Raw genomic sequence first — 16,075 nt, 5'->3', positions numbered from 1 at the left:
CACCTCTGACAACCAAACCAACTTATCGACTCTCTTTAATAGAGCGATAGGTCCATAAAATACTGTTAGGTTAATATCACACCTCTAACAGTCTACCCCCTAATGAACTTGTTAACCCTTTTTGCAATAAGAATAGCAAGTTTTTATTATAAAATCCCCAGTGGATTAAAGATTTTCTGGAATTATCCTTGTGATAATAAAGAAAATTTTTGAATTTCACTTTAAGTGAAAATTCATCCCAAGTTAATACTATACCTCTGGCACTTCCAACTTTCTTTTGGTGTTTCAAGCCACACAGGAAGAAACAACATCAAAAATCCATGCCTTCACGCATGAGGGACTTTATCTCGATCCCTAATTAGAGATAAGTCTACGTCTAATACGAGTTGCCGGTTAATCTTTCACCGTGAAAAAGACACCAGGATTCATGCCTGGGGGAATTTATCTCGACCCCTAAACAGAGATAAGCCTGCATCTAACACATGCTGCCGGGTGGTTCGTTCCCGCGAAAATGACCAAGTCTACGTATTCAACATCGTAGCACCAAAATCCATGCCTTACACGCATGGGGAAATTTATCCCGAATCCTAAGTAGGGATAAGTCAACGCCTAACACGCGTTGCCGGTTAGTCTTTCACCGTAAAAAGGACAAAAGTCTACGTATTCGACATCGAGGCAAGTCGTTATTAATAACGCCAAAATCCATGCCTTACACGCATGGGGAAATTTATCCCGAATCCTAAGTAGGGATAAGTCAACGCCTAACACGCGTTGCCTGTTAGTCTTTTACCGTAAAAGGATAAAAATCTACGTATTCGACATCGTAGTAGGTCGTTATTAATAACGCTAAAATCCATGCCTTACACGCATGGGGAAATTTATCCCGAATCCTAAGTAGGGATAAGTCAACGCCTAACACGCGTTGCCGGTTAGTCTTTTTCCCGTGAAAATAACAAAGTCTATGTATTCAAAATCATAGCATCAAGTCTAAGAGGGCTCATTCTCTTAGCACAACGTTACATATGAAACGGATTCAAATAATTCACATGCTAGCCCGACTCAAATGGTAGTCGGTAAAGGCTTATCAAATCCGTTGATGGCTGAGGGTTTGCCAAAAATCCTATGCATGTTCGTAGGTCCATTAGCTTAATGGATGTGACCCAAGACTTGAAACAGATGAGCTAAAGACAAGTCTCAAAGACTTAGTCAAAAATACACGGAAGCCACTTCCATGTCTTAAGTCAAAACGCTGAGGTCAGACCCGCGATGCAAAAACCAAACGCTTAGGTCAGACCCGCGATGCAAAAACCAAACACGGAGGTCAGACCCGCGATGCAAAAACCAAACGCGGAGGTCAGACGCTGAGATCAGACCCGCGATGCAAAAACCAAACGCCGAGATCACACCCGTGTTCCAAATTCAACATGCAAGGGTGAGTCCCGCGTCTCAAGTTCAAAACGTAGGGATACACCCCAACATTCTAGAAGCAGGATTATAGCGCATACCTTCACACAGGTCCTATATGGCAAATCCCTTCAACCAAGATACCTTCGAAGCAAGTGCAGAGAACGACTTCTTTACAACAAGGAATCAATAGCTCCAGGATCAGAGTTGAGATCCAAAGTATTACGAAAATTCGTCCTAGTCAACCGCGAACTTTCGAAAACTTTGGAGGGGGTTCTGTAGGCTGTCTAAAAATCATAATAGATAGCTTATCCCCCATCAAACACCGATGATGGAAGTTACAATCTGATGACTTCCAGAAGGCTACAATTTGAAGACTTTCACGTAGATCGCTGAAGGTTACCATCTGACAACCTTCACAACAACCGATGAAAGCTCTAATCAACAGCCTTCATAATCAAACATCGGGAGTTACAATCTGACGACTCTCATATTCTCAAGGAGCCAAGATGAAGATTACAAGACAATAATCTTTGCAACGCTACGACAAAAGAGATTACTTGTTGATAATCTCTTTGAAGTAAGACGCGGAACTCATCACCGCGCTCTAAGACCAAAACGCAGAGGTCCTCCCTGCGTATCAACACCAAAACGCGGAGGTCCTCCCCGTGTATCAACAACAAAACGCAGGGGTCAGACCTGCATTGCAACACCAAAACGCGGAGGTCCTCCCCGTGTGTCAACAGTAAAACGCGAGGGTCGAACCCACGTTACAACATCAAAACGCGAGGGTCGAACCCGCATTACAACATCAAAACGCGAGGGTCGAACCCACGTTATAACATTAAAACGCTGGGTCGGACCCGCGTTTTTTAACACCCAGCGAATACCCAACTCCGCGTCTTCATTCTAAAACGTGGAGTTAGGGTCCTAAACGCCAACGTGGGTGTTTGACTCATTCAAAGCATGAGCTGAACGGTTCTAAAACTGGTTCCCATGATTTATGGGTGGTTACACCCCATTTAGGAGTGATTTAAGGGGATGGTTACACCCCTTTAATCCCCTATAAAAGCGAGTAAACTCAACTGAGTTCAAGATTGGCTTCTTGGGTCCGGAGTTCAAGGCTTTTTCGGCTGGCATTTTCGGATCTGAGACTTGGCCGCGAGGAGGGAATTTCTTGGTAGCAGGAAGAGGAGATCTTTTGGCTTGGCAGCAAGGGGGAGATCGACGTTCATCCTCAGCAACGATCGACCACCGGTGCTTTCTTCTAGCCTTGGCTTATTAACCGATCTTCGGTTCAAATCAACTCTTTCACAAAGTTATCAACTCATCAAGAGTTTCAAACTTGCCACGCAAGTTCTCCACAACGTCGAATCGTGAGGAGAAGACATCGTTCCAGTGAAGCAAAACGTCGGATCGTCAACGGAGAGCAAACTCGACGCAAGCATTCGAGGGAGGCACTCCATCGCCACCGTGAAGAATCCAGTTTTAAACAAAGAGGAGAATCAAATTCATTCTCTTCTCTTTTGTAATCAGGAAATCCAAATTATAATCGATTTTGAGAGAATACAAGTTAATTTTCTTTCACTATCTCTTTATTGCAATTTTTCTAACATACAGTTATGAGTAGCTCATCGGAAAATAACAAGTTAAAATTCGATGACGTTCGTGATCTGATTTTTAGTGAGGAGATCCGACGGAGAGAGTCAGGTGAAGCTACAACCTCTTCAGTATTACATACAGAGTAGAAATTCAACCAGAGGAAACGGACGAGGCAAATCAAACTTCAGAGGTAGATCAAAGGACAATATGTCTAAATCAAGGAATCCAAATAATAGCTCGAAAGCTATCGAGTGTTGGAATTATGAGAAACATGGCACTACAAGAATCAGTGCAAGAGTGCACAAAAGGAGAAGGAGGCGAAGGAAGAGGTGAATATCACTTCTATTCAGGAGGAGACAACGCATTGATATGCCCTTTGGAGAGCAAGGAGGAATCTTAGTCGTTAGATTCAGGAGCGTCGTTTCATGCTACTTCTCAGAAAGAATTCTTTAAGAAGTATGTCCCTAAAAATTTTGGATATATATACCTTGGTGATGATCAACCGTGTGCTATTGTGGGTAAATGTGTAGTGAAAATTAAGTTGAACGGGCCAGTATGAGAGATGAAAGATGTCAGACATATTCCCAACCTGAGAAAGAACTTAATATCTGTAGGCCAGTTGGTTGGCGAAGAATACATTACGACCTTCCATGGAGAATGATCGGAAAGATTCTCAAAGAATACAATTGTAATGCCCGAGGTAAGAAGACTGGTATCCTTTACATGACAGCAGGTGCACGTTATTTGATCTCAGTTGCAACAGGTAATGAGATTTTAAAGCTGTGGTACCAGAGACTCGGTCATATGAGTAATAAATGGATGAGATCATACACACAAATAAATGGATGAGATCATACACACAAAGGGAAAACGCCCTGGACTATAGTTAGTGAAAGCACCCTACTGTCACTAGGAAAGAACCCTAGAGGGGGTGAATAAGGTTTATGCTAATCTAATCCGATTTTATGCCAAATTAAAATATATTAACAAATTATCCTAGCAAATAAGATATGAACAATATATGTGCAAGGATAATAAACCAAGGGTAATATAAACACAAACAAGATAGTGGGAATATAAACAATAAGCAATAGACAAAGGCGATATAAGATATGAACATAAAAAATAAGTGCGCCAATGCAATCACAAACAAACGATATGATTACGGAGTTCGGTCCCCATGACCTACGTCTCCGCTCCTCACCTTGAGGAGATCTCTATTATCATAACCGGGTTTTTTACGCTCATCCGAATAACGTTTACACCTCATACTCGGTTTTTTAGTTCATCGAAAACTTTACAATCACACACTCTTGTAATCCCACTTTACACTCTCTAAATATTGGTCTCTAGCACGTGTCTCCCTCAAGTGTTAGGAATTACAACCTACCTCTACGCATTACCACCTACCCCACTCCTTTTGGGACGACCCCGTCTCTCACCACATACTTCTCTCGGTGTACAAGTGTATTATAAAGTGATCTCATAATTAAGCACAAATATAACAATGGTTGTTCTCTACTATGGATGAGAACACAATGAAAGCTCACACTCTAAGTCACATAATCCCCACAACCCAAATTATACTATGTATGAAAATGCAATAAGCTCAATGGTTGTGTGTGTAAACAAAGAGTATCAATAAAACAATTAAACTCAATAATAAAATCTCAATGGTTGTGTGTGTAAACAAAGAGTATCAATAAAACAATTAAACTCAATAATAAAATCTAGCTTATGAAAATTAGAAGAGTATCAATAAAACAATTAAACTCAATAATAAAATCTAGCTTATGAAAATTAGAATCAAAACAATAAATAACTAGAATTAAGTTTAAGGAAATTTCTCTATAGATAACAAGAGAGAGAGAGAAGAGTGAATGCTCAAACACCAAAGGATGATCTCTTCTTTGCTCTTGTCAAAATTGCTTCACAAACTTAAAACAAACACTAAACAAACTTTAAACATCCTTTAAACTTGTTTAAAAACTTTCTTAATTGTTAAATAAAACTAAGCATATATGGGGGTATTTATAGGAACCCCAAAGCTAAGAAAAAATAAGGTAAAAAGTCCAAAAACCCAAAACTAGAATAGGATGAAAAAAAACTAGCCGTTACAGCATCAGTGGACCGACGGCTTTCATCAGTTGACTGATAAGCTGACCGTTAGAGGTATTTTTCAGCTCATCAGTTGACTGATGACCTCATCAGTTGACTGGTCAGTCGACTAAAACAAAACAAAAATATTTTGTTATTCCAGGCGATTTCTTCAGTCGACTGAACACATCCATCAGTCGACTGATAACACCGTATCAGCCTGATTAAAACAGTAAATCTGATTTTTAAACTATCTTTAAAAATAACAAATAAATTCTAAAAATTATGAAACTTTGGAAAATGATTATAGACATGATAATACACATGTTATAAAAACTGGTTTTCAAAAATCACCTTCCATTTGAGAAATCTCATCATTTTTTAAACACATCCAAAACATAAAAACATGAGATACTTGAATTTTGATGTTTTGACATAAACCAAGTTTTGAAACTTTATAATATAATTTTATAGACTTGATAAAAAGTATAAACTATAGTAGTTAAGTCTATAAACCAATAACTCAATATTATGCAAAATAAAGTTCTGCACAATATGCATTTATAAAATGATATATATGAAACATGAAAGTACATATGAATATAACTATTGTTTCATATCTACAAAGCTAAACCAAAACGAAACAATAAATATGAAATATGCACTTTCATATTTATATAAACATGAAAACCAAAACATGTATGTATATATATAACTATATATATACATAGAAAACAAAATGTATGTGTGTATATGTGATATTGAGCTTAAAGTACCAACACACATAATATAAACTCCTAAACTAGATTACCCAAGCTATAGGTCTTCAATAAGCTTGACTTGGTATACTTACGGATGAAGCTTGAATTTGGATCTTCAACTTGAATTGTAAGGCTTCATTCCACTATTCCGTCAACCTCCATTAGATATGATCATGAATACGCTATTCTATCCATCCTCCAATATATTGTTTGTCTAGAATAAATATAAAATACAAACACTAGACAAATAACATTAGTTATAAATTGTTTGTTAATCATCATCAAAATAAAAGGACCCAACAGTTAGTGGATATGGACATGTGGGAAGAATGCATAATTGCAAAGCAGAAGAGAGTCAGCTTTCAGACAAATGACAGAACCCCCAGGAAGGAGAAGCTAGAGCTCGTTCACTCAGATATTTGGGAACTAATCATCACCGCGTCCATTGGTGGGAAACACTACTTTGTGGCTTTTATCTATGATCACTCTTGAAATGTATGTGTCTACTTTCTGAAGTATAAGTCAGAAGTATTTAAGGCTTTCAGGAGATGGAAAGCTATGATCGAGAATAAGACCGGTCTGAGAATAAAGAAGCTTAGGACCAACAATGATAGTGAGTATGAATACACTGGATTCAATAAGTTATGTTATGAGCATGAGATAAGAATAGAGAGAACCGTGTTCGGCACGCCTTAGTAAAATGGTGTAGCTGAGTGGATGAACCGAACATTGACAGAGAAAGTCAGAAGTATTCGGATACAGTCAGGCCTACCGAGGTCCATCGCTTCCATTGGAGCACAAAATATCAGAGGAGGTATGATACGGAAATAAGGTAAAACTCTCACATCTTAAAGTTTTCGGTTGTGTAGCTTATGTGCCCAACAGGAGATATATGAATTATTTGTTGTTGACAGATGGAGGGGAGCCTGAAAGCTATGATAAAGCTTGTTAGAGTGGAGATGCGAGCAAGTGGGAGCTTGCCATGAAAGATGAGATGAAGTCTCTAATCTCAAACCAGACGTGGGAACTAGCTAAGTTACCCACGGGTAAGAAGACACTCCACAATAAATGAGTATACCGGGTAAAAGAGGAACAGGATGGCTCCAAAAAATATAAAGCCTGACTAGTTATCAAAAGATTCTAACAGAAGGAAGGAATTAACTACACTGATATTTTTACTCGCATGGTGAAGCTCAATACTATCAGGACAGTGATGAGTATTGTAGCTATTGAAGATCATCATCTTAAGTAGTTGGACGTGAAGACGATGTTTCTTCACGGAGATCTAGAAGAGGATATATACATGCACCAGCTAGAAGGTTTCTTAAAAAAAGAAGAAGAACCTGATGTGCAGACTCAAGAAGAGCTTGTACGGTCTGAAACAAGACCCAAGATAGTGATACAAAAAGTTTGACGGCTTCATACATAAGAAAGGTTTCCAGAAGTACAACGCTGACCACTGTTGCTACTTTAAAAGATATCAGTCCAGTTATATCATCTTACTATTATATGTTGATGATATGTTAGTTGCAGGTGTAGATATGAAGGATATCAGGAGTTTGAAGTAGCAGTTATCAAAGGAGTTTGACATGAAAGACTTGGTTCTAGCAAAGAAGATCATTGGAATGCAAATCACGAGAGATAAGAAGAAAGGGTTCTTATAGTTGTCTCAGACAGAGTACATCAACCGTGTTTTGTAGAGATTCAAATGGGCGACGCCAAGCCAGTCAACACACTCTTGGCTAGCCATTTTCGCCTATCAAATGATCAATCTCCTCAGTCAGATGAAGAGAAAGAGAGTATGACTAAGGTTCCTTACGCCTCAGCCATTGGAAACTTGATGTACGCAATGGTCTATACAAGACTAGACATTAATTATGTAGTAGGAGTGGTCAGCCGGTTCATGTCTGTTTGGTGTAAAAATTAACTTCCAGTTTGAAGGGTCGTTTGTGCTTATAAGAATAACTTATTACAAACTACAATCAATGTTTACAACAGAGGAGAAGGGAATGGCCCTTCTTATTTAACGTGGGTTCGTTGGTAGTGGTAGAACGTCTCCCTTGGTGCTCGTGCCGAGTTTGCTTCCCTTGGATGATCCGATTGAAGTTGCAGTTAGAGTTCGAATACCCGAGCTTGATGCGTATCAAGGCCGAATGCACCAAGAAGGCTATAATGCAAGAGTTTGCAGAGTTAATGAGCCAAGAGTCTCCAAATCTGAGAGTTTATATTAAGACTTTAAAAATGTCAAGGGGGCTGTCCCAAAGAAGGACGAGCTATCCATTTAAAAGGTCAAGTTCTAAAGAAGGCGAAGACCAAGCCAGCCCCTCAAAAGGTCGAAGTCCTCAAGAAGACAAAAAACCCCTTCTCATGTAGCCAAGTGTGGCTATTTATAGAAATGGAGAGCCATGGCCAATCCCTTGATTTGTGGGATATGACCACGCTTGGGTAAGGAGCACCATGCTCTCCCCCCTTAATTTGTGGGATGTGACCACTGATGGGATAATGAGTACCATATTCTCTCCCTTGAAACATAGGATGTGACCACTAATATGACCGTTCACATACCTTAAGTGGACGACTGCCAAGCTTGGCAAGCCATCAGGTGAGTCGACGATTTTACAGCAGGCGAGTTGGAGCATGCAGGCGAGTCGGTGACCTTGCAGGTAGGCTGGAGACCCTACAAACGGGCTGGAGACCCTGCAAGCGAGCTGGCGACCCTACAGGTGGGTTGGAGGCCCTACAAGCAGGCTGGCGACCTTGCAAGAGGGCTTGCGACCCTACAAGCGGGTTGACGACTCTACAGGCAAACCAAGGGTCTGCAAGTAAGCTTGGCCTGAATCAGACGAGCTTAGCCTTCAGGTGAACTTCAAGCTGTCAGGCAAGCTCAATAGGCGGGTTTGCCTTTGGGCGAGCCTGGATTATGTAGGTGAGCTTCAATCTGTCAGGCGAGCTCTGCAGGCGAGACTGTGCAGACGAGCTTGCCTTAGGCAGGCGAGCTCCGGAACATACCACGAAGAACAAGTCATAACTTTCAAACCGTAAGTCAGAATTTGATGAATTTTATATGAAAATCGCCTATCTCGACGAGGTGGAGCCAACCAAACCTACCCAAAAGGTTCGGTTTGCCTCCGTTTGTTTTGCCAAATTCCTTTCGGTTTGAGAGATATCAGCGTTTTTTCCTTTTTTGCTATTTCGGACGAGATTTTAGCAGTCTTGTTCTGAGCTTCTCTGATAGGGATTAAAGGTAATTTTAATTATCTATAGAACCCCCTCCAAAGTTTTTATACCTGAATCAGACTACATGAGGTCTGAAATACTTTGGGTATGAAGACCTGTAAAGTGATCACTGCTCAGACGGAGTGAGAAACCTTCCAACGAGCTCGGTGAAATTGACCTCTTCACTCGCAGCTGATGATTGCCATCTAGGATTTTGCGAAAACCCTCGGCTATCAACGGACTTGATTTGTCTTTACCAATTGCCGTTTGAGTTGGACTAGTCATGCTCTTGCCCTTAGCATGATAAGTTATCGAGGAGTTTCTCTTAGGCTCAATGCTAATATTTCTCCTCTATCCTTAGCTATTTGAGGTGTTAGGATTAAGAGCGTAGGGAGAAGTTTAATCTCATATACTAGTCGGAGGGAAGGGATCAGTTTAGCCCTGTGCATCGGTTGGAAAAAATGGGCAGTTTCACCTCATGCACCGGTTTGAGAAAATAGAGTAGTTTAGCCTCGTGTACCGATTGGAGGAAAGAGAACAATTTAGCCTCGTGCACCAGTTAGAGAAAAGGAGCAGTTTCACCTCGTGCACTGGTTGGAGGAAGGGGGTAGTTTAGCCTCATGCACAGGTTGGAGGAAAGGAGCAGTTTTACCTTGTACATCGGTTGAAGGAAAGAGAGCAGTTTAGCCTTGTGTACCGGTTGGAGGAAAGGAACAGTTTCATCTCGTACATCGGTTGAAGGAAAGGGAGCAGTTTATCTTCGTTTACCGGTTGGAGGAAATGAACAGTTTAGCCTCGTGCATCGGTTAGAGGAAAGAGAGCAGTTTAGCCTCATACACCGGTTAGAGTAAATGAGTAGTTTCACCTCATGCACCGGTTGGAGGAAGGGGGCAGTTTAGCCTTGTGTACCGGTTGGAGAAAAGGATTAGTTTCACCTCATGCATTGGTTAGAGGAAAGAAAATAGTTTCACCTCGTGCACCAGTTGGAGGAAAGAGAATAATTTAGCCTCGTGAACCTGTTGGAGAAAAGAGAGCAGTTTAGTCTCATGTATTGGTTGGAGAAAAGGAGTAGTTTAGCCTCGTGGACCGGTTGGAGGAAAGGAGAAGTTTCACCTTGTACACCGGTTAGAGAAAAGAGAGCAATTTAGCCTCGTACACTAGTTGGAGGTTGTCGGGTTATCCTTAAGAATATTCTCCAGGAACTTCCTGTCAAAGGTAAGGAATAGTTTAGCCTCATATATCAGTTGGAGGTTACCGGGTTATCCTTAAAAATATTCTCCAGGAACTTTCCATCAAAGGTAAGGAATAGTTTAGCCTCGTATACCAATTGGAGGTTTAGAAAATAGTTTATACTCGTATACCCGTTAGAGTAAGCCGAGTTATCCTTAAGAATATTATGTGTAATATCCTCTAGGAACTTCCCATCAAAGGTAGAGAACAGTTTATACTCGTATAACCATTAGAGTCAGCCGGGTTATCCTTAAGAATATTATATGTAATATCCTCCAGGAACTTCCCGTCAAAGATAGGGAACAATTTATACTCATATACACGTTAGAGTCGGAGGATGAAATCCTGTGCTGACACGTTGCCCATTCTACTACGAGTGAGTATGAAGTTGCTATCAGATCCAGGTCCTCCGACGATTGATGCATTTAAGCATCACTAATTATCTTTGTCCAATAGTAGCTAAGTCTTCGTAGTTAGCCCCATAGTTTGGGTCAGAGTTAGTGAACTCGGCAAATGCCATCAAGGGATTCTTGTTCTTCGAAGCATTGCCCCTCTGTTGTGAAGAGGGTTTGGATGCGGAGGTAGTTTCCATTACCAAGATGCCTTGGTCATCACCCCCTTAAAATTCATATGGCCCTTCAGCATCCATGCATTTGAGCATGCTCTCGACTTGTCCTCCTTAGAAGATTAAGTCTTTCCACGAGCGAGCTATGACATCATCCATATTGGACATAATGTTGATGAAGAGATTATTCCGGCACATCTCAATAAGAGTGGCCTCGAAAAACTGATCACGTGTATTCAGCGATCGGTTTCTGAACCTCTTGATAAAGTTACTTGTATACTCTGTTTTCTTCTGCTTGGAAGCTAGCAGGGTGGCCATCGATACTTCTTTGTCATCATCGACGAATCTGACCATGAAAAGTCTTTCCATGTCCTTCCAGCAAGTGGTGGATCCAGGCTTCAATCTGCAAAACCATTCAAAAACGACCCCCTTGAGGGTGCCAATGAACAATCGAGTCATAATGGGATCATTCCTCACTATGTGTCTAGTTTGCGCCTGGAAGTAGTAGATGTGCTAGGTAGAAGAACCCTTACCGTTAAACTACAGGAGGTCTAGTGACTGAAACTTAACCAAGTAGAAGACTATATCCTATTCGATCAGATATGGTCTGACAGCCCCCAGCTTATTCATGTGCTTCTGGAGCTTTAAGGTGTCGAGTTGATTTTGGAACTCGTCGAGCCTTTTTTTCCTTAGATTATGATCCGAAGATGACGCTCCTCTAGATGACTTAGATGAGGAGTGAGAAGGAGTAGGCACCCGCTCTTTGTGCTTTGAGGATTTACGCGAAGCCCACAAAGTCCTCTCTTTTCCCCTTGTCTTCTCACTCAGAAGCTGCTCCAATATCTCCTTCAGAGAATCGATGGTTGCTTGTTGCTCGTCGAGTCTCCTAGATATCTTATCAAGGGTATTGGTCATGTGCACTTTCGCACTTTCATCCTAAATAGAGCTTGAAACCTGCGATGTTGCCACTACCGAGCAATCATCGTCGTCGTTGTCAGAGATGGGTGCTAGGCGCGTGTAGTCAAACGGAATGACTACCCCCATTTGGGCGCAAGTGCGTTGGTGGATACCTTCACGCTCAATAACCTTGAACTTCACCGTCTTATTAACAGTAGCGGTAGGGAGCTCCACATCATTGGAAGTCTCGTAGGGCGTCCGTTTGCAAGTCAAGCGTCCTCTGAGATCTCCTGTAGGTTGATAATGACAATCCTCAGCATCGGAAAGACGAGACATGAAGTCGCATGAAGGAGGCTCAAGGGAGTCGATATGAGGACACTTGGGAAATTCCCTAAGTGTCGGATCCAATCAACCTCGCTGATACAGGCGAGGTCTGAAATGTGGGCGAGCTCTAGCTGACTGCAGGCGAGCTCTAGTCGACTGCAGGCGAGCTCGAGCATTTAGGCAACCTTCAACCGACGGTTGGTGAGGTCTGGAATCTGGACGATCTTCAGCCGACTGCTGGTGAGGTCTGGAATGTGGGCGAGCTCCAGCTAACTGCTGGTGAGCTCAAAAATTTAAGCAACCTTCAGCCGACTGCTAGCGAGGTCGAGCTAACTGGTCGTTCAGGTGAGGTTCAAGGCAAGTTTAAGCCTCAACCGACTGCTGGCGTTCAAATGTAAGAGACTCAAGGGAGTCCAAATGGGAACACTTAGGAAATTTCCCAAGCGTTAAACTCAGGCGATCTTGCCTAGACAGACAAGCTTGGGTCTATTGGCGAAGTTCAGCCATCTGTTCATTCAGGCGAGGTTCACGTGGTCGGCGACCTTGAGCCTATTGGGGAGGTTCAACCTCCAGTTCTTTCAGGCAAGGTTCGCCTGTTTGGTGAACTACCGCTTCTTGTAGGCGGGGTCGATCTGTTAGGCGAGCTCGCTGAGGTCTGCCTGTTTAGCATACTTGAGCTTGTTGGTGAGACTCAGTCTGGCGAGGTTCGCTTGTTGGGCGAGCTTGCATCTGTTGACGAGCTCGCATGTATTGGCGAGGTTCGGCCTGTCGAGGATCGCCTGTTGGGCGAGCTGCAGCTTTGCCTTTCTGACGAAGGTCGGCTTGCGGGCGAAGTTGGGCTGTTAGGCGAACTTAATGAAGTTCCCTTGAACTAAAGAGTTCACCATATTTGCGAAGCTTGCCAAATTTAGGAAGCTCACCTGAAGAGTAGAGCCCGCCTGCATAGGTGGGCTCGTCTGATTTGAGCGGTTCGTCTAAATTAGGAATCTTGCTCATGGAGCAAAGCTAGTGAGGCACGCCTGAACTGCTAGGCTCACCGAAAATATTAAATTCGCCAATTTTGGGAACTTTGCCAACAAAGTAAAGCCCGCCTGAGTAGGTAGGCTCGCCTGATCGGTTCAGTTCGCCAAAATTAGGAACCTTGTGTTTTAGCTTGGATCTCTTCAGGCCTGAATAGTAATTCAGGCCGTCATCGGACATGAGGGCTTACATCTTTTGACGGTGAGAGCTTGTCATCGTCGTTGCTTGGTTCTTTTGGAGAGAAGAGCGTTCATGTTGACGGCGAAGGCGGGTCTACGTCGACATGAACCGTCGTCTCCTCTTGCATAGGGGCCTGGGAGGATCGTTCAACGACCCCTCGCGCAGCCCTTGAACTTGCATCCTTTGCCTTTGGCTCGGCCGTGATGGGCTTAGGGGAGATAGAACCCCCTGTGTTTGCTCGGGCGAAGCTCTCTGGCATGGTTGCCTCGGTCACTTGGGGCTGGGCCACACACGTAACTCTGTAGCACTTGCGAGACGCATTGCCGCCAGAAGAGGATGAAGATAAGTACTTCTCGAACTCGATCACTAGGGACTTAACAGTTATCCCTATCGTAATTTCGTCAAACTGCACCACCACCATTTTGGTTGAAGAAGCGGTTCCTTCCACTATGGTCGCCATCTTCTGTTGGGTGTAAAAATTAACTTCCTATTTGAGGGGTCGTTTGTGCTTATAAAAATAGGTTATTACAAACTACAATCAATGTTTATAACAGAGGAGAAGGGAATGACCCTTCTTGTTTAACGTGGGTTCGTTGGCAGCGGTAGGACGCGTCCCTCGGTGCTCGTGCCGAGTTTGCTTCCTTAGACGATCCGATCAAAGTTGTGATTGGGATTCGAATGCCCGAACTTGATGAGTATCAAGGCCGAATGCACCAAGAAGGCTATGATGCAAGAGTTTACAGAGCCAATAAACCAAGAGTCTCCAAATCTGAGAGTTCAGATTGAGACTTTAAAAAAGCCAAGGGGCTGTCCCAAAGAAGGTCCAACCAGCCACTTAAAAGGTTAAGTTCTAAAGAAGGCCAAGACCAAGCCAGCCCCTCAAAATGTCCAAGTCTGCAAGAAGACAAAAGAGCCATTCTCATGTAGCCAAGTGTGGTTATTTATAGAAAAGAAGAGTCATGGCCAATCCCTTGATTTGTGGGATATGGCCATGCCTAGGTAAGGAACACTATGCTCTCTCCCTTTAATTTGTAGGATGTGACCACTGATGGGGCAAGGAGTATCATACTCTCTTCCTTGAAATATGGGATGTGACCACTGATGTGACCGTTTCTATATCTCAAGTGGATGGCTACCAAGCTTGACCAACCTTCACGCGAGTTGACGATTTTGCAGCAAGCGAGCTAGAGCATGCAGACGAGTCGGCGACTTTGCAGGCGGGCTGGAGACCCTACAAGCGAGCTGGCGACCCTGCAGGCAGGCTAGCGACCCTACAGGCAGACTGACGATCTTATGACGACCCTATATGCAGGCTGGCGACTCTACAGGTGGGATGGAGACTCTGCAGACGAACCAAGGGTTTGTAGGTGAGCTTGGCCTGAATCTGGTGAGCTTAGCCTTCAGGTGAGTTTCAAGCTGTGAGGCGATCTCTACAGATGAGGTTGTGCAGGCGGGCTTGCCTTCGGGCGAGCCTGGATCATGCAGGCAAGCTTCAAGCTGTCAGGTGAGCTCTGCAGGCGAGGCTGTGCAAGCGAGCTTACCTTCAGACAAACTTAAATCATGCAGGCAAGCTTCAAGCTATCAGGTGAGCTCTGCAGTCGAGGCTGTGTAGATGAGCTTGCCTTATGTAGGCGAGCTCTAGAATATGCCACGAAGAACATGTCATAACTTTCAAACCGTACGTCGGAATTTGACGACTTATATATGAAAATCGTCTATCTCGACGAGACAGAGCTGACCAAACCCATCCAAAGGGTTTAGTTTGCCTCTATTCATTGTACCAAATTCCTTCTAGTTTAAGAGATATCAACGTTTTTCCCCTTTTTTGCTATTTCGGGTGAGGTTTTAGCAATCTTGTTTTGAGCTTTTATCATAGGGATTAAAGGTAATTTTTATTGCCTATAATATCGAATCTAGGAAAAGCTCATTGAGAAGCGGTCAAATGGATTCTGAGGTATCTACGAGGCACCACACAGAAGTATTTGCACTTTAGTAAGGAAGAGGTGGAAGTACAAGGGTACGTAGATGCAGACTTCAGAGATGAAGTCGATCACCAAAGAAGCACCACCGGCTATGTATTCACTGTCGGAACTACAACTAATAGTTGGATGTTATAGATATAGAAGATTGTCACTCTATCCACTATAGAAGCTGAGTATGTAGCAGTGACTGAAGCCAGCAAAGAGATGATATGGCTTCAGGGATTGTTAACCTAGCTGGGATTCTAACAGGAGAAGAATATTTTGCATAGTGATAGTCAGAGTGCGATTCACTTGGCTAAGAATTCCGTATTTCATTCTAGAACGAAGCACATTAGTCTTCGATACCACTTCATCAGATCTCTGTTGGAAGATGACGTGTTAAAACTAGAGAAGATTCTAGAAAGTAAGAATCCAGCAAATATGTTAACAAAAACGGTGACCATTCAGAAACTGGAGTTATGCTCAACTTCATTTGGCCTCCATGCATAAGTGATCAGGACGGAGCCACACATGAGTAAATGCTTGTTGAGATAGCCTGCTGACGGCGGTTTAGTCTCCAAGTGGGAGATTTTTGGATTTGGGTGTGGATCCAAACCTTCGCAGGCGATCTCGAAGTCGAGGTGGCGCAGGCGAAGCTTCAGGCGAGGTCCACGTGAGATGCAGGCGAGGCGAGCTCTTTCAGGTGAGGTCGAGCTCCTTCAGGCGAGGTCGATCCCCTCCAGGAGAGCTCGAGCGCTGTGAAGGCGAGCTCGATATCAGGCGAGGTCATTAGCGAGTTACAAGCGAGCTCGAGGCTT

General features: G+C 43.0%; 1 protein-coding gene across 4 annotated transcripts in view; it reads left to right on the top strand.

Annotated features, from left to right (window-relative positions):
• LOC109844938 (probable sulfate transporter 3.3) overlaps positions 1-16,075 on the top strand; it is a 42,743-nt gene that overhangs the window by 11,808 nt on the left and 14,860 nt on the right. The window lies entirely within an intron of this gene.

Source organism: Asparagus officinalis, chromosome 6 (assembly GCF_001876935.1).
Source record: "Asparagus officinalis chromosome 6, Aspof.V1, whole genome shotgun sequence".
Taxonomy (NCBI): Eukaryota; Viridiplantae; Streptophyta; class Magnoliopsida; order Asparagales; family Asparagaceae; genus Asparagus; species Asparagus officinalis.
Note: the sequence above shows the minus strand (reverse complement) of the source record. Positions and strands in the feature narration are given on the sequence as shown.